The 25755-nt window shown below is 38.0% G+C and overlaps 1 protein-coding gene across 1 annotated transcript in view; it reads left to right on the top strand.

The window, feature by feature from the left end:
* The first annotated feature begins 167 nt into the window (after positions 1–167).
* The window catches only part of BBX (BBX high mobility group box domain containing), a 268119-nt gene continuing 242531 nt past the window's right edge, over positions 168–25755 (top strand). Inside the window, exon 1 of the mRNA XM_036745759.1 lies at positions 168–239. The gene's annotated coding sequence lies outside the window, so the exon portion shown is untranslated. The remainder of the gene's footprint in view (positions 240–25755) is intronic.

Raw genomic sequence — 25755 nt, 5'->3', positions numbered from 1 at the left:
AGCTGTGCTTCTATAAAGCTAGTGTTCTTTTACTGAAAGAATTATTTTCATAAGTCTGGAGCGGGTTTTGTGGTGGTGGCTGTGGGTTTTGCATTGGCCTTTTTTTTTCTTGGATAAGATAAAAAAGCAAAAACAGTCTGGGGGAAAAAAGGCAAAATCATCATAAGGTTTGTTGTCACATCGTGCTGGTGTTATAACCACCTCTGTAGACTGCTGCACTGAAAACATTTCTGTGAGAGGTATGTGCTTGAAAAACCGAAAGGTGGATGGATGGTAGCTCTCTAGATGGAGTGAGTCCTAGCATTTCCTCAGACATGTTTAAGGCCTTTGGGGTTTTTCCCCTCCCTAGGACTTTGATAGGAAAAAAGGCAAACATTCCACAGGATATGGTGCAATTAACCAGCTAATACTAAAAGATGTGTCTCATCCACACTTCTGCCATACTCCTGAAACCCTAGTCTTAGCCGTGGTGTGAAGTAATGCAGTATCGTCAAATCCATGGTATTCTTCCAAGTTACTTCTGGATATGCGTCTGTAAACAGGAGAATGATTTTAATACTTAACTCATTATTTATGAGTCACCTGACAAAGATAAATAAAATATTGGCACCGCATAACCTAGAGAATCCCACGGAATAGTTATACGGAGTTTTTCAGCTGACGGATAGCTAAAGTGAAAGGAAATAAATAGTTGGTGCTTTACTTTTACCTAGAGAAGAGTTTTAAAGTTAGAGAATGTCAAGTTTCAGTTGAAAAATTTCAAGGTGCCACCAAAATTTAGAGAGAATATCCTGCTATATTTGATGCATGTTATTTTACTTAAATAACTTTCAAGCCTGGAGGAATTGGCACATATGTATGTTTGTCTTTCCAAAATGGGGAGGGAGGAGGAGTAACATTTTTATGAGATAAAAACATAACACCAAAAAAAAAAAAAAAAGCAGAGAATAATGATTTAGATATAAAATGCTTTCATCCTTTTCTACTTAAAAAAATTTATGAAAAACACTGACCTTTAAAAGTGGAAAAATATGTTAACGGTGATACAAAGCATATTGTGGTATATGTAGAAAATAAATTACCAATTTTATAGAGAATATTTAAAAGGGATTCAGTAGATTCTGTGTGAGTTAAAAGTAAAAAAAAACTATCACCTCTACAAAAGCAACCTGAAAACTTTTCAAAAGTAATTTTTTTCCTTCATTTCTGAAAACTTTGATTTTAAGTCATATCCTGCTAAAAATTAGTTTCTATGTAAAGGAGAAAGGAGGATCAAGCTTCTTTTACAAGCCTTTTCTCTAGATAAAGTAGCCTTTAACCCAACAAATGTCTTAGACACCAAGTGAATAGGTTGGCTTTTTAACCTACTTCTTCCCCCCCTTCCCATCTGCCCTCAACTCCTTACCCAGAGAGTGTGGGGAGATCATAATCTTAGGTACCCCAGAGGCCATTTAGTTAAACCTGAACAAGAATCTGCTTTACAGTATAGCCAACAGGTGGCCACCTAGGCCCTTTGCTCAAGGGCCTTCCAAAAATAGGAGCCCACTACCTATCAAGGCAGCCCATTCCATTTTCGGACATTTCTAATTGTTAGGAAGTATTTCCTCACATCATATTGAAATCTGCCTTACCACATCTTCCAGCTCTTGCTTTTAATTCTACCCTTTTGTACTAAGCAGAACAAGTTTAAACTGCCTTTCACGTGACAGTCCTTCAGATAACTCGAGGACAATTATATTTTTTTCTTTTTCCTCCTGTTGATCCTCACATGGCGTGGTGGTTGTTCTACTCTGAATCTGTTCCAGGCAGTCACTCTCATAAATTGGTGACACCTAACTAAACACAGTACTCCAGATGTTGTCTGGCCAGAGAACAGTAGAGTAGAATGATTTTCACCTTAGTCCTGAATACTTTCCCTCTCTTAGTGTAGCCTAAGCCCTGTCACCCCCTTGCCTCATCTTAAGCTTACAGTTCAGAGAGAGCCTTTTTCAGACCAAATGCTATGTAGTTATACCTTTTTCAACCTGTACTTGTGATATGCCTAAAAGATTCTATGTTTTTTCTTCTCCACTTGGGAATTTGTTTTAATTTTCTAAGTATTTCTCTTGAGCCTTAATTGTCTTAATTAAAGGGAAAATTCATGAAAAAGAAAACCATATTTTAAAGGAATGATTACTATTGCTATAAAACATTTGGGTTTTATAGAAAACTGATAAAACCTCAGTGAACCATATTTAGTTTTTTCGCACTTGACTTTTAGTAGAAGAAGCTTTTTTTCCTCCCCTTCCCTCTACTGCCTTAAAAAAAAAAGATAGCAGGACTTTTAAGTTTTTTAAAAGCAACTTCTTGGGGCCCATCCTGTGTTTGGCGCTATCTGAATTCCAGCATTTTCAGTACAGTGCTATGAAAAGTGACATTACAAATGTTATCCCAGAAACCTTGCAAGATTCTTCATCACCAAGGAATAATTCTATTATGTGCATATACTTTACTTAATGAGACAAACACGTGGACTAATTAATATATTTTAGAAAGGTTTTCAAAAATAAGGATTGGGACAAAAAAAGGTTGTGGGAAAAGATAGCCAGAATTACCCATTCCTCAAATGTTACATTTAGCCAAGGTTTTTACTGTACCAGTTTCTTTTCATTTTTGAAATTAAGTAAACACTTTATTAACCCCTTCCTGGCACTGTACTGATAACAGCATCTGAAGCAGCAGCAGCCACTCTCTTAGCTAACTAACTATTTGATTATGGGAAGTCAGTTTTTTACTCTGGGCCTCAGTTTCCTCATTTGTAAAATGAATGGTTGGGACTAAAAATAGTAACAATCTGGTATTTCAATTCAGCAAGTATTTACTAAATACCTACTATGTGAGAGGCACTATACCGGGTGCTAGGGATACAAAAATAAAAGCCTTGTAATATTTTAAGGTTTGCAAAGCACTTTATATACGTTATCTTGTTTGATCCTCTCAAAACACTTAGGTGTACTACAGTTCTTGCTGTTGTGTGCATTTTACACATAAGGAGACTGTCCCAGAGAGGAGCTGGTTGTTAGAGGCAGGATTCAAGCTGGGTCTTTTTCCTCTCCAACTCCAGCACTATTTTTATTCTTCTAGGCTGCTTTTTTGACAATTTCTTTGTCCGTCAAAATCTGTGCATCTATGATTCTAGAGCATCGCCTGATTAAAAAAAAATTCATCATGAACTTTCATTTTAAAGAAATGATACTCTAGTTGAAACCCTTTAAGAACTGTATAAATATCTCTTATTAGAGGTAGTACAGAGTAATGTTGAATAGTTGGTTTCAAAGTCAGGAGGAAGTGGATTCAAGGCCTGCCTCTGACATATACTGGCTGTGTGATCCTGGGCTAGTCACTTAATATCTCAAGTGTTCTAGGCAGCTAGGCAAATGAGACTATACGTTGTAGAAAAGGTGCCAGTTTGCATTAGCAGAAGAGGTTTCGTGATCTGATAGTTTCCTGTACTAATGAAATCACAGGTCTGCCTTATCCCTACTAACAGAATGAGCATCTCTAAGAAACTGAAAATGTCTATTAGAACTCACTTTGTGTTACTTACAGTATCTTCAGAACAGGTGGACTAGAAGAGTGACCTTATGGAGGTTGAGTCTTATTTTACAAATGAGAAAACTAAGGCCTGTGCAGGTTAAGTGACTTACCTAAGGTCACGATAGTAGTAAGGGTCAGCGGCCACAGTTGAACCTTAATTCCCTGTGGTATTAGAGGCTTTATATTGTCTCACAAAGTTATAAGATAATATGGTGAAACAGAATTAAGGGTAATTCAGAGCCAAGGGAAGAAAAATTAGCTTTGTTGTTGTTCAGTTGTGTCTGATTCTTCGTGACCCCTTTCGGGGGTTTTCTTTTCTTGGCAAAGATCCTGGAGTGGTTTGGCACTTCCTTCTCCAGCTCATTTTACAGATGAGGAATCTGAGGCAAACATGATGAAGTGACTTGCCCAGGGTCACACAGCTAGTAAGTGTCAGAGGCCAAGTTTGAACTCTGGAACATGAGTCTTCTTGACTTCAGGCCCTGTACTCTTTCACTGTGGGGTTTTGGCCGGGGGGGGGGGTGGGCTAGAAATGAAGTAAAACTAGAATTTAGCATGTATAAAAATGAAACAAATAATAGGCATACTTTAATGTGCTCTTAAGTATCATCTACAAGCAGAGATGTTAAATGTGTACTCTCCTGAGTATATTCTGAACCAGATTAAAATGTAATTGGCAAATATTTTAAAAAATAAATAAAAATACAATAAAGTAGATAAAATGTAACCATGTGGTTCTCCAAGCTAATATGATACCCACAGGGATCCTTGTGTATGATTTAGTGGCTGTGATTTCTGTTTGAGTTTGACACAGTCACGGATGTGGAGAGTAAGATGCTTGACCCTTTGTCAATTAATTCATAGACTTATGGAACACTGTTTCCAAGGGAATGTTAAGGTTATAGGATTTAGGGTTTTTATTCTATAAATCCAAGTAGATATTAATGAAGAACTCAGGAAAATCATCAGGCTTCTTGCAGAGGTCAGTAGCCTATAGCTCATCTCCCTGGCACTTGTAAGTATCCATTCCCTGCAAATCTAATTCATATACATTTTAAGGAAAAAAAAAACCTATTGAATTTAGTAAATATTTATTGAGTAGCAGTTGTACAAGGTAGAGAGGGCTAGGCACAGTGTGGAAACAAAGAGTAAATAAGAACGTTTTAATTCTGTTACTCTCTGGATCTTAAGTATTAATCCTTGCCCCCTGAAAATGGTGGTTCTTAGTTACCCATACCAGCACTGATGGGACCTGGGAATGCCCCTTGGGAAGATGACACACCCTTGACCTAGAGAATGGAGAGCAGAAAGCTAGGGGCGTAATGGAGTACTGCCAGACCCAACTCTTGGCCCATCCCCAAATTCACCAGCACACTTTTCTCTCTAGCCTTATCTTCCCACCTCTTCCTTAGTAAATGGGGGCTAGGAGCAATCATGGCTAAAACTGGTTCTATAAAAACTCTTACATTTTTTCTACATTTTTAATGCATGTAGTCAGAAAACATTAAATAGATGAAGAATGTCAGTTATCCAAACTATGAGCATGTTGTTGTCGTTCAGTCGTTTCAGTCACGTCTGATTCTTCTGTGACCCCATTTGGAGATTATCTTACAAAGATACTTGTCTGGTTTGCCATTTTCTTCTCCAGCTCATTTTACAGATGAGTTGCTGAGACAAACAGGGTTAAGTGACTTGCCCAGGGTCACACAGCTAGTAAGTATCTGAGGCCAGATTTGAACTCAGGAAGATGAGTCTTTCCTGATTCCAGGCCTGGCATTCTATCCGCTGCACCACCTAACAACCCTGATGATTATGACATTAGTCAGATAAAAAGCATTTATTTAGTACCTGCTGTGCAAGAGATAGTATGGTCTAGTAGATAGAGAGCTGACCTTGAAGCCAGGAAGACCCACTTCAAGTCTGTCCTCTGACATATCGTAATGGTTTGAGCCTGGGTAAATCTCCCATGCTCTAGAGGCAGCCAGGTGACACAGTGAACAGAGACACAGGTCTGGAGTCAGGAAGACCTGAGTTCAAATGTGGCCTTGGACACTTTCTAGCTGTGTAACCCTGGGCGAGTCACTTAACCTCTTTTTGCCTCTGAATTGTAAAACAGAATAATAGTACCTACTCTGTTGTGAGGATCAAAATGAGATGCATTTTTAAAAAAATGCATAAAAAGCACTTAGCACAGTGATTGACACTTAGTAGGTACTGTATCAATGCTTATTCCTTCCCTCCCTCCCCCCACCCCCAACTCTCTGAGACTATTAAGTTGCTATGTGAAAGCACTGATCTAAATGAGTAAAAATAAATAAATTTAATTTTTTTTTAAAAAAGGACTTTCCACAACCCATGCAGATGCAATCACAGATCCTAGATCTATCCGTACTATGTGCCCTGTGCTAAGCACTAAAAATACAAAGGTAAAAATGAAATAATCCCTGCCATTAAGGAACTTATATTCTGGGGAAGCTATATTTATATCTACATCTGTATAAATGTAAGTTTTTGCAAAATAAGTGCGAGATAGTTTTGTGAGGAAGGATACTAGCAGGTAGAGGTGGAGGGATGGAGTATTGAGTCAGTCTATCAATTCATATATCTTGTACTTTTGGCTGCTTCTTCAGGCACTAGATGGGGACAAGCAATGGGGCAGGAAATTGAATAGGAGGGAAGAGAGTCAGGTAGATTGCATTTGGGAAATGATACTTTCTATAATCCTAGGATGCTCCCTGATACAAAAACCTATCTTTATATTACCACCATTCCTTTGATGATGCTATATGGCTATGAATCAGAGTGCCTCACTTCTCTGGAGAGTAAAAATTTCAAGTGGTCCAAAGATCAAAGGAGAGATGCATTGTTGATGTAAGTAAGGCACGGCATATTTATGGTGACTTGTCCTTGGGAGGTAGCATGAAAGTTAACCTTCAGGAAAATGTATAACTGGAAAAGAGGTGGGCTTGACATGGAGGAAAGGATGACAGATGGACAAAGCCTGCTCTGATGCCCATGGAATGTTGAGAAACCCAAGAGGAACAACTCCAGCTTGCCGGGTAGATACTTTGTCGAACATTTGTGGAAAAAATTGTTAAAAATTACACAGGAAGAAAATGCGTGGTTGTATTTTTGTCTGTGCTAATGGAGTGGATACCTGTGATAATGAGATCCTCGATCCATTGGAGGACTAGTGCATATGTAGTCTTAGAATTTAGATACTATAGTCTCATTGGGAACCTTAGCAGGCAGTGGGATCTCACTACAGCTATGGCCTGACTGGGTTGGACTGCTCCAGTGCAGCCAGATTTGGGCTTTGTATTGACTCTAAATATTCTGTACAGACACAAAGCTGTAGATACTGACGCTGAAGACTGTTCATTTTCTGCTGAAAATTTTTAGGCTGTTAAGACACGAGAAACTGTGGTTATTTCTGAGACCGTTGTCGAATGTTAAATGTAGCACTGTACAAGTTGTAGCAGACTACGATGACACCCTAATTTATAGACCCTCTGAGAGCCAAGCTTCCTTATAATGAATTTGGGTTTTAAAATAAAATCTATAAATCATGGGAAGAACTGCTTTTGCTTTTACTTGCCCATGCATAATAAAAATATTTCCGCAGACAGCCCGAGCACTCACTGACCTTAACCAACCATTTTCCCTGCCTCTGAACCAAGGGTCTGACCTCCCTTTGTCACATCCACTAACTCTTTCCTTGCCTGAAGACTCTCAGGTGTATGCTTTTTGGTTAGCTCATCAGTTACCACCTTGTCATTTCTATCTACACAACATCTCTCGTGTACATTGTCTTCTCTTCACTTACACAGCCATGCTGGTTAGGCCCTCATCACTTCTTGGCTGAATTATGGCAGGAGCTTCCTAATTGGTCTCTGTGCTTCAATTCTGTTTTCACTCCAATCCATCCTCCCTGGAGCCACCAAAGGGATTTTCCTCTAACACAGCCTGACCATGTTGGTCAGTGGCTGGCTGTTGTCTCTAAGATGATAGCCAGATAAACATTTTGTTGTTGTTGTTCAGTTGTTTCAGTCTTGTATGACTCTTCATGACCCCATTTGGGGTTTTCTTGGCAAAGGTACTGGAGTGGTTTGCTGTTTCCTTCTCCAGCTCATTTTCCAGATGAGGAAACTGAGGCAAAAAGGGTTAAGTGACTTGCCCAGGGTCACACAGCTAGTAAGTGTCAGAGGCCATGTTTGAACTCAGGACGATGAGTCTTCCTGACTCTAGGCCCAGCACTCTATTCACTGTTACCACCTAGCTATCTACATAAACATGAAGTAGTTGATATATGCCAGGTGCTGTACTAAATTCTGGGAATACAAACACAATAAAACAAAAAGGACAAAACATAAGAGAACTGGAAAAGGTGGGAGGTGTAGTGATGTGCATTCAAAGGCAATTGATGGCCTGAACAGGTCCTGAAATGGTGGTCCTGGGCAAAAACTTACTAATCGGGAGGAGGCCACAGGGATGGAGCTATCTCCAGGGTGAAAAGGCTGTTGGAAAAAGAGGTGGAAAAATCCAGGGTCAGTATTAGAGCCAGCAGAGAGAAGTGTGAGATGAAATAGTAATACTTCTATTTGTTTGGAATTTAGAATTCTTCATAATTTGTTTCCATCCTTTTCTTCTAGCATTATTACACATCACACCCTTCCACTGGTTGTCTTCTATATCTGTAATCTTATCTCCATCCTTTAGAATTCCTGTTTTCTTTAAAGGCTCAGCTTAAGCACTGATTTCTGAATGAAGCCTTTCTTGGCTCCTCAGGCAGCTATTACCACTCCCACCCCCCAATTACTATATGACTATTTGTATATAGCTGTGACTTTGCATTTTGTTTCCATCAGAGCATAAGATCCTTGAGAACAAGGATTTGTTCACTTTTGTCTTTGTTTCTGGAGTACCCAGCACAATTCCTGGAATATAGTAATCACTCAAAAAGTCTGTTGATGAATTGATTATATAGTAGGCTACATTTGATGGAATTTTGTTGTTAACTACCTTCTTTTCTTCATTCCCATGAGACCCCAGGGTTTGTCTTATCCACTTCATTCATGCATACATGCGTACATGAATGCATGCATTCTAAAAACTTTATTTAAGTGCATGATACAGAACGTTTCCAGGAGAAATAAAAAATAAATAAATAAAATAGGGTTTTTGTCTTTTTGTAACTTATTGATTTCTTTCCCTACTCTCTTTATACATATTCTCCTTTATATTCAGATTTTCTGCTGAAGAGGGAGGCAGGTTTCTAATGACTGCCATTACACTGCCTTTGAAACAAGGACATAACCACCTCCCCCCTTTTTTAGTTACAGTTTCTCAAGAATTTTTGCTTTGGAGGAAACAGATGGGGCTTATGGTTAACAAAAAGAGAAAGTTAACAAGTTGTGAGAATTCTTAAAGGTAGTAATAGGTAACCTTGGTCTTAAATGAAACATAAGACAGTCCTGGTCTGTTTTAGCTATTCTTCTCTTTCACTGACACTCATCTCTTTTTCATCTTTGCTTCTGGAGTCAGCCACTCCCCCTCCTCCTCAGGTCCCCTCTTTCTTTTTGACCCATGGCTGGTGCCACTGGATTTTCCCTTTCCTGCCTCCTCACACTTCTCTGATCAGGAATCAGAAGGAAATTCTTCATCTGTTCCAACTTTCAGTCTCCTATAGTAAATTCCTAAATGAGCTAATAATTTAACCCATTTTATTGATGTTTTAAAATATATTAATTTCTTAATACATCCCTCCTCCATTATCTACTCAGTGAACTTTCCGTTGTATCACCAATTTTAAAAGAAAAAGAAAAGAAAACCTGGTAAAACCAAAGGGCACACTAATGCATCTGACGAGGTATACAATATGTCCAGCCCACATTGCTTTGCCTTTATGATGAAGAAAAGGAGATGCCTTTTTTTCAACTCATCTTTAGAGCCTAGATTGGTCATTACAATTACAGAAAATTAACCTTTTTTGTTGTTTTAATTTTTATTCTTTTAGTTTATATCATTGTAGTTATTGCATATAGTTTTCCTACTTCTTCACTCTTTATCAATTCATATTAATCTTCTTATGCTTCTCTGAATTCTTCATATAAGATATTTCTTAGGTTGTAGTTATATTCCATTCCTTTCTTGTACCACATTGTGTTTAGCCATTGCCCAATCAATGGATACCCGTTCTCTTTTCTATTCTTTACTACCAGAAAAAGTGTTCCAGTCGATACTTTAGTATATTTCTTGTCTTTTGCCGTTCAGTCACTTCATTTGTGTCCAACTCTTTGTGACTCTATTTGGGGTTTTCTTGGCAAAGATAATGGAATGGTTTTCCATTTTCTTCTCCAGCTCATTTTACAGGTGAGGAACTGAGATAAATAGGGTTAAATGACTTGCCCAGAATTGCACAGCTAGTTAAGTGTCTGAGGCTGAATTTGAGTTCAGGGTTTTCTGACTCAACGTCTGGTGCTCTATCCGCTGCACCACCTAGCTGCCCTCTTTAGTATATATGGAACCTTTTTCCCCCTCCTTTTGTCTATGATCTCTTTTGGGTCATTCCTAGTATAGTTTTCTGGGTCAAAGGCCACAAACATTTTAATCATTTTAAAGTATCATTTCAAGCTGTTTTTTAGCATGGTGGTACCATTCTAATAGAGTTTCAATGTGCATTCTTCCCTGGGCTGATAGGTTTTTAATTAGTGGCCCTTTTCACTTAGTAAAAGATTACATTTTAGAGGAAATTCTGGACCTACCTAGTCTTATAGTCCTTCAGCTTCAGTTGAATGTCAAAGGTGAATTCCTTGCAGAAAAGCCCTTATCTGACATATACGCTTCCTTAATGCCTCTCAGTTATTTCATCGCTGGACCAAATCCTCCATTAATAGAAGCACAACTGTGGATATTTGGAAATTGTTCAATTAATATGAACTGCCCTAGGTTGTTTTAGAATATTTGAGACATGTGAGGATTCCTGTGTCTAATTAAGAATGTCTTTATTGCTGTTTTAGTCTCTTAGTTGTATCCAGCTCATCATGACTCCATTAGGAGTTTTCTTGACAGAGATACCTGAGTTGTTGGCCATTTCCTTTTGCTCATTTTACAGGTGAGGAACCTGAGGCAAACAGGGTTAACTGTCTTGTCCAGACACGGTCATTGTCTGAGTTCAGATTTGAACTCAGGTCCTCCTAACTTGAGGGCTGGCACTCTATCCACTGGGCCACCTAATTGCCTTCTAATTAAGAATGTCTTCAGGAAATTGAAAGCACAAGAAATTAGGCAATATAGCTGTTAAATGCTAGAAACTAAATATTTTCACATAGCAGTACAGTTTGAAACACCAACTAAAGAAAGATTTGCAGACATAGAGGTTGCCGAATTAAAACAAAAATTTATACTGGTTTTATGGCACATATCTTACTTTTCAGAGACACTTGGAATCTTAGAGTTGGGAAGAAATTCAGAAGTCATCTAGTTTAATCCTTACCAGAATCATAAATCCTATTTGAAACTTTCCCTTCAAGAAGTGGTTATCCAGCTTCAGCTAAAAATGGAGTTCACTACACCATGAGGTCTATTTTGAATTCTATTCTTCCATTATTCATGGCCTAAACATTTATAGCCATCAGGCCCTGATGGAGCTAGCCCAGGGCCCTGAACCCGGCCCTCCTGGGTATAGCAATACTTCCAGTCCCACAACCATCATCCTTGGAAGCCACATCTGTGGAATTGGAGCCTGGCAATTTCTGCAGAAGAAGAAAGTTCTTGCTGCCAAAGACCTTGGTACTACTGTCAAGTGGTTCAGTATGAAAAACAGATAAGATTTTATCAGTTGAAACAACATTAAAGATGAGGCATTATCATCTTCTTTGCCATTGGACTCTAAGGACTAGGGGACCTTTCTAACTGACTTTTAGATGAAACTTGCCATATTTGTTATCTCCATCATTAGACTGTGAGCTCCTTGAGAATGTGGATTTATACTGTTTGTATCCCCAGCACTTAGCACAAGGCTTTGCACAACATAAATGCTTCATTCACTCATTCATTATTTGTTCTGTCTTTATTCTATGACCCTTATGTAAGGTAGGGCTTCTCTAAGAAAGTTGTTTTCCCATCTGTTCCAGTGCTAAATTAGCACATTTATAGACATAACCTTCATTTTCCCATATTTTTTTTATTGTATATACTTTTTTGGATAGCCTTTTTCTGTTGTGCTTTGCTCTTAGAAAAATCAATTTTATGAAGGAAGCAGGATTGAGTAGTGGGAATTATCCTGTCTTCTGATGAGGACTAGTCAGGCTGTCTGCCCTTTCCTTCTTCACTCACCTTTCCTGAAGTCTGTTTATCCTCCCTCTCTGGATTTAGTTCTTCCTTTCCGCATAGAACCATACAAACTCTTTTTTGAGATTGTGAAATTGTGAAATATGACATTTTCCTGAAGAAAGATGTTTCCATGAGATATCTTTTCCCCAAAACCAACCCATTATGAAGCCCCTGTCCCTCCTCCTTTGCCCTTTTAATTGAAGGCCCATCTTTTTTCAGTTTGACAGTGAGTTAATTTTGTTAAATATAGTATGTTATCTGGGGGAGGGGATCTTAATCTTCTTTGCTTTTTAGATAAGGTCTTAGATAGATAATAGATAAATTGGTTGTTTGAATTGACTGCTTCATGGCTAGTGGCTTTTTTTCTTGGTTGCTTATGGTATCTGTCATTTGGCATTAAAGTGCTAAAATTTATCCACTACACCCTCTTGTGTTCTATTCTTGCAGTTTATTCTTGTCAATAATTTGTGGATTCTTTCAATCAGTTGCTTTTTGTTTTTAGTTCTTCTGGGTAATTATGTTATTTGGGCTTATAAATTCAGCATTTTTTTCATTATTAAATCAACCTATACCCTGATCTTCAGTGATTTTTATGAGAAGTTGAAAAAAGTTAAGAATGAAGAATCATAGTTCAGGGTAAAGGAATAAGAGTTCAAATACTTGCAGACTATATCTCATGTTTTTCTATCATGAACACTTTCTTTTAGAAGAGAATTGGGTAGATGTTAGTCATGGCAAACACCATTATGAAAAAAAAATTGATTATATTTAGTAGGTAAGACGTCTTACTAATGTGAGAGTTATCCCTGAATCATGCCTGTGTACATTTGGATCACTGACTTGGCAGGGAAAAGAACAGAATTAGTAAAAACCAAGAAGACAGATTTAATAAAGAAAAAAAAAAGATTTGACACACATTAAGACAACTCAATCCTGAGCTTTAAAAATAAGTAATCAGCAATGAGAAAGGGGAAATGGAAGTCTGAAATAACATTATCTATCTCAATTACTATATACAGAAGTTCAGCTACTGACAGTTTATTACTGTAACAGGAAGACTGAAAGAGTCCAGGAAAGTTGTTAGCAAGCAAACATTTGACTTACTTCATAGGAATAAGAGTGTGATGTCAGCCACATATTTACCATTTAACAATGCCTTAAAAGATGTAGAGATTCTATTGAGCTCCGTATTTGTTGGTTATGAAAAAGCATTTGAATGCACAAAGCAACACAGCACTTTACAGGTCCTTTGTGGACAAGTTGTTCCACATCCAGGCTTTAAAATTATCCAAGAGTCCTTGAATATGATAACAAAAATAACCCGGTTCAGTGACTTTCTGATTATAGCTATCAGAGGATGCATAAAAAAAGGAAATGCTTGCCGAAGGTATTTAACACTGTGATGAAGGAAATAATAGCAGAGAGTTCATGATGAAGAGGGATCCCTTGTGGATAGTGATACTCTCTAGATACTCCTGTTTGTGAATGATACTATGCTGATTACATCAAACCCCAGAGTACCTCAAGGCTTCCTCATAGGGATCTGGAATTCCTAAAAGGTATTTGGCATGCCGTATATACTGGATAGACCAAGTGGATGAAAAATAACTTCCTTGCCCAGATTACAACATTCATTGAGATGAACAACACACAGAGGTTTCCCTTTAATGGGTGATAGCCAGTATAGATGAACAGCAACTTAGGCACGAAGTTGAACAAGAGGAGGAAAGGAGGCTGGATTGCTTTTGGGAAACTACAGTCTTTTTTAATGACCCTAAATTTCCCATGAAAACAGTGGCTTATCTTTTTAATACCAGCATTCTACTAGTTTTGCTATATGAAAGCAACACATGGAATAGAATCGTTTCCAATTAATTTAAAAGTGAACATCACAGAGGGCAACTGAGAGGTTCATGGTGTTTGTAAGCAGACTACAACATATAATCGTTGGAGAACTGCAACTGACTGTATTTATCTCATCCACTCTAGGAAGAGGACTGTTAAGTCAACTTTATGGTCAGCTTTTAGAGAGTACAGAAGGTAGCACAATGAGTAGAGTGCTGGACCTGGAGTCAGGAAGACCTAGGGTCAGATTTGACCCTGGATACTTAACTGTGTGACCATGGGCACATTACTTCACTTGCCTCATTTTCTTAATTCTAAAAGGAGGATAATAATAGCATCTACTTCCCATTGTAGTTGTGAGGATAAAATGAAATAATATTTGCAAAGCTCTTTTTAAGTTTTAGAGCACTCTATGGGATTATCTATATTATTTGGTCCTTTTCCACAAAATGTGGTTGATTTCATATTGGGGACATTAAAAATTGCTTCTGAATCCTTCACACTTGGAGTAATTGCTTTCTCTTTCATAGCAGCCAATGATTTATAGAAAATAGTGTCCTATATTAACTTTAATCTATCAATCAATAAGCATTTATTAAGCTCCTGCTATGGGACAGCCACCTTGCCAAGTGCTAGGAATACAAAGACAAAAGCCAAATAGCTTCAGCCCCTCAAGGAGCTTATAATCTAAAAGGGAGGCAATAAGTATGTATATTATACACACACACACACACATACACACACACACACACACACACGCACATATATATATCTATATATATAACTATATACATACACACACATACATATACATACACATGGGGCAGCTAGGTGGTGCAGTGGATAGAGTACTAGGCTTGGAATCAGGAAGATTCATCCTCATGAGTTCAAATCCAGCCTCAGCCACTTACTAGTTGTGTGACCCTAGGCAAGTCACTTAACCGTATTTGCCTCATTTTCCTCATCTATAAAATGAGCTGGAGAAGGAAATGGCAAATCACTCCAGTATCTTTGCTAAGACAACTCCAAGTGGGATCATGAGGAGTAGGACACGACTGAAATGACTGAACAACATACATACATAAACACACACATGCACGTGTGTATAGACACGTGTTGATAGAGGACTCGTATAAATCAGACACACAGTAACTCCAGAAAGGGAAGGGGTGAGGGGATGGCCAGGGAAGACCTCCTGCTGAAGGCATTTCTTGAGCTGATGGAGAACATGGATTTTAAGAGATGGGAGTGAGTTGGGGAGTGCATTCCAAGCATGGAAAAATGGCAGAGAGATAGGAGATGAGGCTTTGTGTGTGAAGAGCAACAAGCTGGCCAGTATAGCCTGTGTGCACTGGACTAATGTGTAAGGAATGCAAAAGTAGGAAGAGACCAGGTTTCCCTGTTGGTTGCACAGTATTTCATTAGCAGCATTATTTTTAAAGGCTTTCAGATTTATAAAGTTCCCGGAGTAAGTAAAGAGAAGAGGATCTGTGAAGTATATATTTGCTGCTCTGGTACTTCTATAATCCCACGGATGAGGGCAGCGAGGTGGTTCAGTGTTTAGCGCATTGGGCCTGGATTCGGGAAGATCTGAGTTCAAATTGGGCTTCAGATATTTGTGACCCTGGTCTTAATCTCAGGTTGCCTTAATCTCCTCGTCTACAAAATGGTATAGTAACAGTACCTACCTCCCATGGTTGTTGTGAGGATCCAATGAGATAATGTTGTAAAGTGCTTAGCACAGTGCCTGACACATAGTAGGTATTATAGAAATGTTGGCTATGATTATCAAATGCATGTGATTCCTCCTGTGGTGAAGATCACTGCTTATCCTCGAACCCTTCTCATCCAGGTTGTCTTGTAAATTCTCTGAACGGGGGTCCACCCAGTAAGGTAAGGCACCTGCTCGGCCTCTCTTTGACACGTTCATTTGTGGAGTATTCTTATGGTGTGTTCCTCCTACCTTCATTTCTAAGCACACGTTTCTGATGACATTCTTTATTGTGCTTTCTCTGCACAGTTCTTCGTTGATGATATATCTGTCCCTGCTTGTGCCCACCAAGGGCCTCTCCATCACCCTCTGGATATATCTCAATGACTTTTATCCTTCAGGAGATGTAGTATTCTATGAATTGAAGCCATAGAGCTTTGAATCACCTTGGGAATAAAATAAAAGCTACGTTGGTGTGGTTTTGTGATTCTTAGAATTCACAGTCTTAACGCTTTGTCACTTTAAGATTCATTTGAATTTTACTATCCGTATTTCTTTCATAATTAAAAAAAAGGCATTAGCGTTCTCCCTACCACTGTCCCCATGTAAAATGCCCGCCAAGCAAATTCCTCCTCACAGTGAAAATCCTGATTCAAGTTGAGGGATTGAAGAATAATGCTGAATAAAACTCTTTAGTTTGTCTAATGACTCTCCTTGGATAAAAATAACTTTGATAGAGGATTATCAGCTCCTGGCTTGTGTGCCTTAGGGCTGAATGCCAAATCACCTTCTTGGCACATCAGCTTTTGGCCGTCACTAGCTGTAGTACTTCTTGGAGGAGGCGTTGGATGCTTCCTCTTCACTGCTTTAGACCCTTGGAAACTTTCTTTCCTGGGTTATCAGGTTCAGAACATAGAATAGCACCACTTTACCCAACTGCTTTCATGGTGCCTTAGCCTAATTTGTCACAGGGGTAGTAGAGACAGGACCATGGACTGCCTGTGCCAAAGCTGGTGGGCATCCTTTCTACAATTCATAGTCTTAGAGAATTCTGTAGGGCACTGAGAAGTTAAATGATTTATCCAAAGTCACAGAGCGAGTATTTCTCAGAGATGAGACTTGCACCCAGACCATCTTGTTTCCCAGGCCAGCTCTTCACTCACCATACCCAAGGCCCTCAAATATCAGAAGAAAATAGATGTTTGCTGAATGAATGAGCTCATGGTATGTGTATCAAGTGGCTTAATATTGTATAGTCCAGAGGGTATTGATGATATATGGTTACAGAGGGGATGGTATAAAGCTATCCTTAATATACAATAAGGATGGAACAGAAGAAAAGGGATTTAAACTGCATCCTTGAAGATATAAATTAGAATATCTCGATAGCATTTAAGAAACATTGGGATGGATTTTCAAAATGAAAAAATCTCATCGGTTGAGATAATTTCAGTATGGACCCGCTTGAGTACAGTCTCATGAGGTCAGTAAAGGATTTCTGACCCTACACCACTCTGAGAACCACAGTAGTATTGTGGCTTACAAGCTGGGTTTAGATTAGGGTAGGGGACAGGTTGGGTGGGAATTCATGGATGAACTAATTTTCATTCCTGGTGTTGCATAGTTGAGGCCCTTGATTTACAGCATTCTGGACAAAACAAAACACTATTTAGGGATTTCCCCCTTCCCTGCATTTAAAAATATTTTTGATACAAGGACAGTTAAGGTTCTCCAAGTAGCCAAAACAAAAAAAAATACAAAAAAATTCATGATTTCATCGGAGTGGTTACTCTGCACATTCTTTAGCTCTGTTAGCTTAGGCTTTGAGAATCCAGGGTCACTTCCATGGCCCAGTGAGGCTTTGAATAGGATATGGTAGAGACCTTTAGTTGCATTCTTCATTAAATTCTTTCCTCAAATTCTGTTGAAGTTGAATTATTTGGGTTTTAAAGTATTAGGTTCAACTGAAACACTGATAGAATTAGTGGGATATGCACACATATTTGCCTTATGAAAGAAATTACAGTGTAATACATTTTGCTTGAGTAAAACATTCCTTGATTTTGAAGTCCAGCACTAACAACTGCACATTCTGATAAACTGGATACCTTGTCTATTGTAGTGTCAGTCTCCTGCTCGTCAGCAACCTTGGGAAGGAAAGGGATGAACTCTTGAGATAAATGTCTTCTCTTTTAGTTACATTCATTTTCAGGCTTTCTTTAATATACTAAGCTTTTAAGAATATGATCATTTGTCATTTAGGCAATGTGTACTTTATATAATAGGCAGAAGAATCACAGAAAGAGATAGTTGTTAAAGGACATCAGAGACTATCGACTCCAAACTTTACCTAAATAAGAGTTCTGTATATAGCATTCCCAATAAGTGATCAAACAGCTACCACTCAGAAGCCTCCACTGAGGTTTGTAAGGTATCCTATTCCATTTTGGGACAACTTAATTTTTTCATTCTGAACTTAAACACCAAAAAAAAAAAAAGGACATTTCCATACCCACCGAAAAGATTTGTATATAAAACTATAACTCTTCATTTCATATTTCTTGCTTTAAAAATGTGCAATAAATTCTACATAATACTTTCAGAACCGCCCTGTATAACCTGTGTTTCCTTTTGAACTACTTTCTGTTCTCTTCTGTGCATTAAAAAAAAAATCTTTTGTGGGGCATCATCATTGCTAATTGTATTCCTTCCGGATACTCTCTGCACAATTAAATACCAACAGAGATTTTAAAAAACAACCTTGTAATCAATATATATATAGTGAATCAGAATGAATCCACGTGGTCCATTGTCAAAAATTTAAAACTCTTTCTCCATCCTGAGTCCGTCACTCTGTGTCAGGAGATGGGGAATGTGCTTTATTACAGGTCCTTCCAAGGGTATAGTTGGACATTGTGGCAATCTTAAGTCTTTCAAAGTTGTTTTCTTTGTGTTTTTCCCCCTTGTATAAATTGTTCTCCTAGTTTGCTCTGCATCAGTTCATAGACTGCATATTACTCAGGATTCTCTGTAATCATCTTTTGCCATTTCTTATAGTAGATGATATGCCATTACATCATTTACCATGATTTGTTCAGCCATACACCAATTGGTTCATATCTTCTAGCCCCGTCTTCCCTTTCCCCTTTTCCTTTCCCCCTTCTCAGACAACACCCATTTGTCCATTCCAGATAAGAATGAGGTTCATTTGATGCCTGCTTCTCCCAGCACTTTTCCATGTTTATGTATTTACAGGCATACCAATAATGAGAAAAAGCAAGTCCCATCTCTTTTTTTAATCTTTCCTATACTTGTGTATTCCTTTTACCCTCTCTTCTCTTTCCCCTCAGAACAGTGAAAATCTAATCCCAGTATCTCTTCTTTCTTATTTAACTTCCTCAGTAGCTTTTGAAGATATTAAAGTTCTTTAAAAAGCACTTGCTCCTTCCTCCCTGTTAAAATATTAGTACTACATCATCATGCATCCCAGTCCAAATGCTTAAATAAATTTATTTTAGGTTTCCCTTGAGTTTGTCAATCATCCATTCAGTCAACAAGCCTTTATTAAGCACCTGCCATGTGGCCGGCACTGTACTGAGTGTTGATGATGCAAAGAAAAGGCAAAACAAAACAAATAAAAGAATACCTGAAACAAAACCAAAAAACCCTGACGGTAGGGACAACAACAAAACAGTCCCTGCTCTCTAGGAGCTTACCGTCTAATGAGGAGAGACAACATGTACACAGGCATGTACAAACAAGATATAGTCAGGATAAACTGGGGGTAGTCTCAGAAGGAAAGCGCTAAGATTAAGGAGGGCCAGGAAAGGCTTCTTGTAGAAGTTGGGACTTTAGGGGAGACAAGGAAGCTAGGAAAATAAGGAGGCAAAATGAGTGAGTTCCAGGTGTATGAGACAGTCAGTGAAAATGCAGAATATCAGAAGATGGAGTGCCATTTTGAGGAACATCAAAGAAGCCAGTGTCACTGGATTATAGAGTATGTGGAATGGGAAGAGAGTAGTAAGAAACCAGCATAAGAAGGTGAAAGTCCTGTATCCCATTAAAGGTCCATTCTTTTTTTCCCCTTGAGGAATTATAATCACTTTTATAGTGCTTGTAAAATATTCTGCCTTTCGCCATTCATAATATTATATTCTAAGATTTCGTTTTATTTATAGTAGAAGCTGCTAAGTCTTGTGTGATCCTAACTTTGGTTACTTAGTCTTCTATTTGAATTCTTTCTATTGTATATTTTTCTCTGAATTGGAAGCTATGGATTTTAGCCATGACATTCCTAGGACCTTTCTTTTATGTACCCTCACCTCTTCCCTCCCCCCCCCCCCAACCCAAAAAAACATGAAACGTTTCTTTCAGGAGTTGATTGGTAGATTCTTTCTATTTTCATTTTGCCCTCTTATTCTGGTAGCAGCTCAGTGTCCTGGAGCTGGGCTTGGAGTTTAGAAGACGTGAGTTCAGATGTGGCCTCAGGCACTTAGTAGCTGTGTAACCCCTGGCAACTCATTTCACCTGAATGCCCTCACCTGTAAAATGGGATAATAAAAGCAACACCTTGCTGAGTTGTTGTGAAGACCAGATAAGGTATGATTTATAATCCATTTAGCATAGTGTTTGGCACATAAACAAATGCCAGCTATTTATGGTGATGATGATGTCTAGGAAATTTTCAATTATGAATTCTTTAAATATAGTTTCCAGGCTTTTTTTTAAAAAAAGAATTTTCAAGGAGTCTAGTAAATTATTTCTCCTTGTTCTGTTTTTCAGGTCATTTTAAGATGCCGAATATATTACACTTTGTTGTATTTTTTTTTCAGTGTTTTAATTTTGTTTCTGGTCAATTTATGGAGTCATTGATTCCTGTTTGGTTTAGTCTAGTTTTTAGCAATTTTTTAATTTCATAAAGATTTGCCACTTTTACCTATTCTTCTCCCTCCAGAACTTTTATTTCCCTTTTTTTTTTTTTTAATCTTTTGCTTCATTTCTTCTAGGCAGTCACGTAGTCCTTCTGGAAAATCCTTTTTTTTTTTTTTTTTGTCCCTTCAAGTTTCTCCTTGCAGTTGTTACAGAGTTACTTTCTCTTTCTAGGCCAGATTTTCTGGCATCTTTTTATTTACAGTTTTCCATACTGGTCCATTTCTTCTTTCACCTTGTATCATCTTTAGTTCCTCAGTTGAGTCTTTGTACCCTGCCTGGGCCCTGCCCCTTGCTGTTAATTTGAGTGAAGCGGTCGCTCTGCTTGGCCTTGCCCTGTTTCATCAGAGTTCCTGAGCAGATCAGATCCTTCAATTCCCAAGATTTGTCCTCTTTGGATCTTTGAGATTCAGGGTCCCAGACGTTTAGGGCCCTGGTTGTAGAACTTCTTAAGATACGGCGCTAATACCTCCTCCGTCTTTTGAAGAACAAAATTATCATTAAGGAAAAACAAGATTTTGTCATCTGCTTCGCTTTTGTCCCAGAGAGACTTCGAGGAAATAATTGAAGGTCCCCCATCACGACCTACAGCATGCCTGTCTGCCAGGTTTGTGATCTATTTCCTGAAATCTATTTATGCCCTTTGTTCAGATAATCTGTAGTTTATTCCCATGACAAATCCACTTTTTCCCCCCTCCCTCCACTGGTTCACCATGCTTGTGTGTGCTAGCTTCTACATTTAAGGGGCATGTCTTAATATCCAGTGCTACCCTGTCACTCTCCCTTTCCCTTTTTTTGTTCTGTTTGTGTTGCATTAGGTGTAGAGAAGTCTTCCAGTCATGCAACCTGTCCTGCGAAGGCTCAACGACAGCCCTAAGGTCAAATTTACCTTCTTGTATTTGGATAGTAATAATTATGGGTAACATTTATATAGTGCCTACTATGGGCCAGGCATTCTGCCAATCTCTTTATAATTATTATTTGAGCCTCACAACAATGCTGAGGTGCTGTTACCTCCGTTGTGCAGAGGAGGAAACTGAGGGGAACGGAGATTAAATGACTTGCCAAGTTACTCACAAGCTAGTGTGTGATCTAGATTTGCACTCAGGTTTTTCTTATTCCAGGACCAGCTCTTATCCACCACACCACCTCACTGTCTTTGTCCTCAAACAAATCATTAGGGGTACCCAAGGTGGTCCAATTTTACAAGTTTGGGGGGCTGTTTCCTGTCATGTCCCAGTTATATGCCCTCACTAGGTAACATATAGCCCTGTTGTTTAGGGATAACTTTCGGGGACGTTACTTCTCCTTTCTTCTTCTGGATTTCCTGAAACCCTCAGTGAATTCCTATCCTCGTTCCTTGGAGTTCAAAAGCTGCTTTTTCCAGATGGTCATTCTCTACCCACACCCATCCCCCAATCCCAGCCAGTAGAGCTTTGGACCTATGACTTCACTCCAAGTGTTGGGTTTCCTCTTCCCTTGCTTTTCTCTTTCACATTCTGCTCTCTGGGAGAAGGTTAGGATTACTCTGTTACTCTTTGTCTCATCAAATTTTTTTTTCCTTATCTTTTCATTTGAAGCACTTCCTCTCCCCACCCCCCCCATTCTTTCAAGGAACACTTAGTTCTCCCTCATAACCTGAAGAGTAAAGAAGCATTCGTTTTGCTCTTTCAGCTTCTCTATGATAGAGACCAAATTATTCTTAGTGCATATGTAGCTATTACTCAGCCACTGACAGAAAGAAAATCATAGTTTGCTCTTTACAGTTCACTGCAAAATTCTCCTTGCTTTCCATATTTTCTGGGTATTGAGAGTCTCGGGCCTCTTTTTATATAGTTAATATTTCCCTTGGCTAATCTTGATGAACTAATGTAGGCATGCTGCCTCCTGTCAGGTAGCAAAGGGGATAGTGTCCTTGGTTCTGGTTAGGAATACTAAAGACAGACAAGACACTTAACTAGCTGTGTGATTTTTGGAGATTTTTGGACATGTCACTTAACCTCTCCCCTCCTTTCTTTCCATCTGTTAAATGGGCATGAAAAAAGCATTTACTTCCCTGTATTGTTGCAAGGATCATATAAATTAACCTAAGTAAAACACATTGTGAACCTTTAAGTGCTAAATTTTAGTAATTATTATTAGTTATGCTAATTTGCAATGATACTTCTTTTATTCTTAGATAAATTTAAAAAATAAAAATAATTCTTTTTGCTAAAATAAAATAATTAAAAAATTCTTAGATAAGTTAAAAAATAAAAAGTTCTTAGATAAATTAAAGATGCTTAAGTTGGGGGAGGTTCAATTGGGTGATCGAAGAAAAGTAAACTAAAGGCTAGTTCTCTCAGTATGTGTGAGCTTTGAAGAAGCATGCTGTGTCAACCAATTTGGGAATATTTTAGGGGAAGTCATAACAAACCATAACCTCAGTGCAAAGTTGAGGTGGAGAGTACCAAAAGTGTCTACTATCCCAAGCACACTATGCCATTAGAAAGGGTGGGGAAGAAGCTTGAAATTCTGTGTTCTTACTTTGGGAACAAAATTAGCTAGTTAAAGTGTTTTTTGGATTACCCTTTGGATGAAATAGCAGAATGATTAATAGTAAATTGATATCTTGGTCCCTCTTCTTTGTTCCAATTACTTTCTATGGAAATTGAGAGTCAGATGCATTTTTCTCATTGTTTCCCAGATGCCAAGGAAATAGCATTTTTCTTTATGAGAAGAGAAAGGTCTTATGAGGAAAATACTGAGAAATGGTACATATACCTGTTGGTTCAGTAATAAACGTAATTAATTTTTAGCTAGGTATCATGTGGTAGTAATCAGTGATTAAGGCGGTGCTGATAAAGGAAGGCTGTAAGCAGCAATTCTGAGAGACTGCAAAAGCAATGAATTCATTACTTGTTTATTCAACACAAATTAATAAAGAGGAGCGAAGTACACAAGCATTTATATAGCACCTACTGTGTGGCAGGTTTTGTGCTAAGTGCTTTATAACTATTATTTGAATCTCACTGCCATCCTGAGAGGTAAGGGCTATTTTTTTTATTTTATTTTATTTTTTTACTGATGGGGAAACTGACAGAATAATCAGCTTGCTTACTGTAATACCCCCAGTAAGTGCCTCAGGCTGGATTTGAACTCTGGTCTTCATGGCTCCAGGTACGATGCTCTATCCACTGTGTGACTTAACTACCTCCTAAAAGCAGACCACTATGTTTTGAGCACTTTTATGTTAGCAGTATGTTTTTTATGTTTTTGAGCACTTTTATGTTAGCCGTATATAATCGCTTTTTTTTGGGTGGGAATCTCTTGGAGGTAGACTGCATTTAGTAACAGAAAAACTCTAAATGTTGATAATAATGATAAAAGTCCACAGAATGTAGGTATTTTCTGGGGTGATGCTTAGATTTATTATGTAACTTAGTAACTTTGAAATTATATGAACAACTGATTTTTAATGAAGACAATGAAAAGCTTTCCTCATTGTACTGTGACTGTTTTTACTTGTTCTCCTTTTGACGGGCTATTTTTGTCATTTTGACTTTCAAAATGTTTTAGACGAGATTTTCTTGCTCTTTACAATAATAGTGATAACATTTTAATATTATTACAGTGCCACCTTCTTGAAATGTCTAGATTCAGTGATCATTATAATTACTTTTTTAAATGGTTGATAGAAAATCTGGTTGGGCTTGAACTTTTCCCACATAAAATGCAAAGCTAAAACTTGTACATCAGGAAATGGCTCACAATGCACTGAAGCTTATCACAGTAGCCGTGGTGATATACAGGTATTTGGCCACTGGAGGGCTCCATATTTTGTTAGTTAAAATTCTTTGGGAATGAAAAAATTAAGTTAAATTTGATGCCATATGAAATTCAGTGAACATTAGTATGTGCATACACAAATGTGCTGTGTTCAACAGTGTTTGCTTCCTCTATTTTCTTACGATTGAAATGAAAAGGAACACAGAATATTACCTAATTATTCCATGGAGGGATTCCCAACTTGATTTACTGCTAACACAATGCTAGCAGCTGAAGAGGTTGAGGTTCATTTAGGTAATATGTTTAAATTTGATAATTGACTTTCCAGGGTACTAGCTAGAATTTCCAAGCTTCAGTTTATGAGGTTTTGGGGGGCGTTGTTCCCCACTTTAGTTTGGCAGCCTTTACAGCTATTTGATTTTATTGGATGCTGAGTTTCTCAAACACTTCTCACAATATAATTCGTTTACTTTTAAAGGTAAGATGGTGTCTTGAAACTGAAGTAAAAGCAGACTAGTTTATTACCACTTAAAAAATGTGGAAATCATATTTTCAAGGTCTTTCAACTAATGTATATAATACTACTTTCATTCTGAATTTTTGCTTTATCCAAAGAATATACCTGTACAAACCTTTGTCCTTTAAATGAATATGTCTACATGGAGAAGGTGCTCTTCTGCTAGGTCACTGGACAAACAGTCTGGTATTCAGTATAGCTATGCACTGAGAGAGAGGTGTTTGTGAATGCTCTTGATTTTTTATTTCTGAATCACGATTATTCTCATCATTCTAGAGATGCATGCTTCAGTGTGTATTTCACACAGTCCATATCGTTTCCCCTGTATCTTCTTATCAGAAACAAACTATGAGGTTTTATTCTTTTGAACAGATAGCTGTGCAGTATTTGCTTTTTGAGCAAATTTTTAGGATAAATTACTAAGTTAATTTAGGATCCATCTCTAATTGATTAATTAAAATTTTATGACAAATTATTAATTACATTAATTTTAGGATAGGTAAACTAATTTTACTATTAGCATTTAGGGACCCATTTGCTATAATAAGCAAAGTTTAGGATATTCTTTGACAGATTTTACAGCTATTAAGGTAAACTGATTTTATACCTCAAGTAGTTGACCTCTTAGTTCCCTATCTCATAAGATTGTAGATGTGGGTTTAGAAGCCTTCAGGTCTAACCCCTTTTTTCCACAGACAAGAAAACTGGGGCACAGAGAGCTTAAGTGACTTGTCCTGGGTCACACAGCTAATAAGTATTAATGATGAAGTCTGATCTCAACTCTTCCTGACTCCAAGTCCAGTAATCTAGCCACAATAGCAGCTAGGTGTTGCAGTGGATAGAGCCCTTATCCAGCCTGAGATACTTCCTAGCTGTGTGGCCCTGGACAAGACACAATCTCTGTTTGCCTCAGTTTCCTTAGCTATAAAATGGGCTCTTAATAAAACTTACCTCTCAGGGTTGCTATGAGGATCAAATGAGATAATGTTAAAGTGCTTAGCCCAGTGGCAGGCACATAGTAGACATCATACAATTGCTAGTTATTATCACAATGTCATGCTTCCCCTACTACAGG

Source organism: Trichosurus vulpecula, chromosome 2 (assembly GCF_011100635.1).
Source record: "Trichosurus vulpecula isolate mTriVul1 chromosome 2, mTriVul1.pri, whole genome shotgun sequence".
Taxonomy (NCBI): domain Eukaryota; kingdom Metazoa; phylum Chordata; class Mammalia; order Diprotodontia; family Phalangeridae; genus Trichosurus; species Trichosurus vulpecula.
Note: the sequence above shows the minus strand (reverse complement) of the source record. Positions and strands in the feature narration are given on the sequence as shown.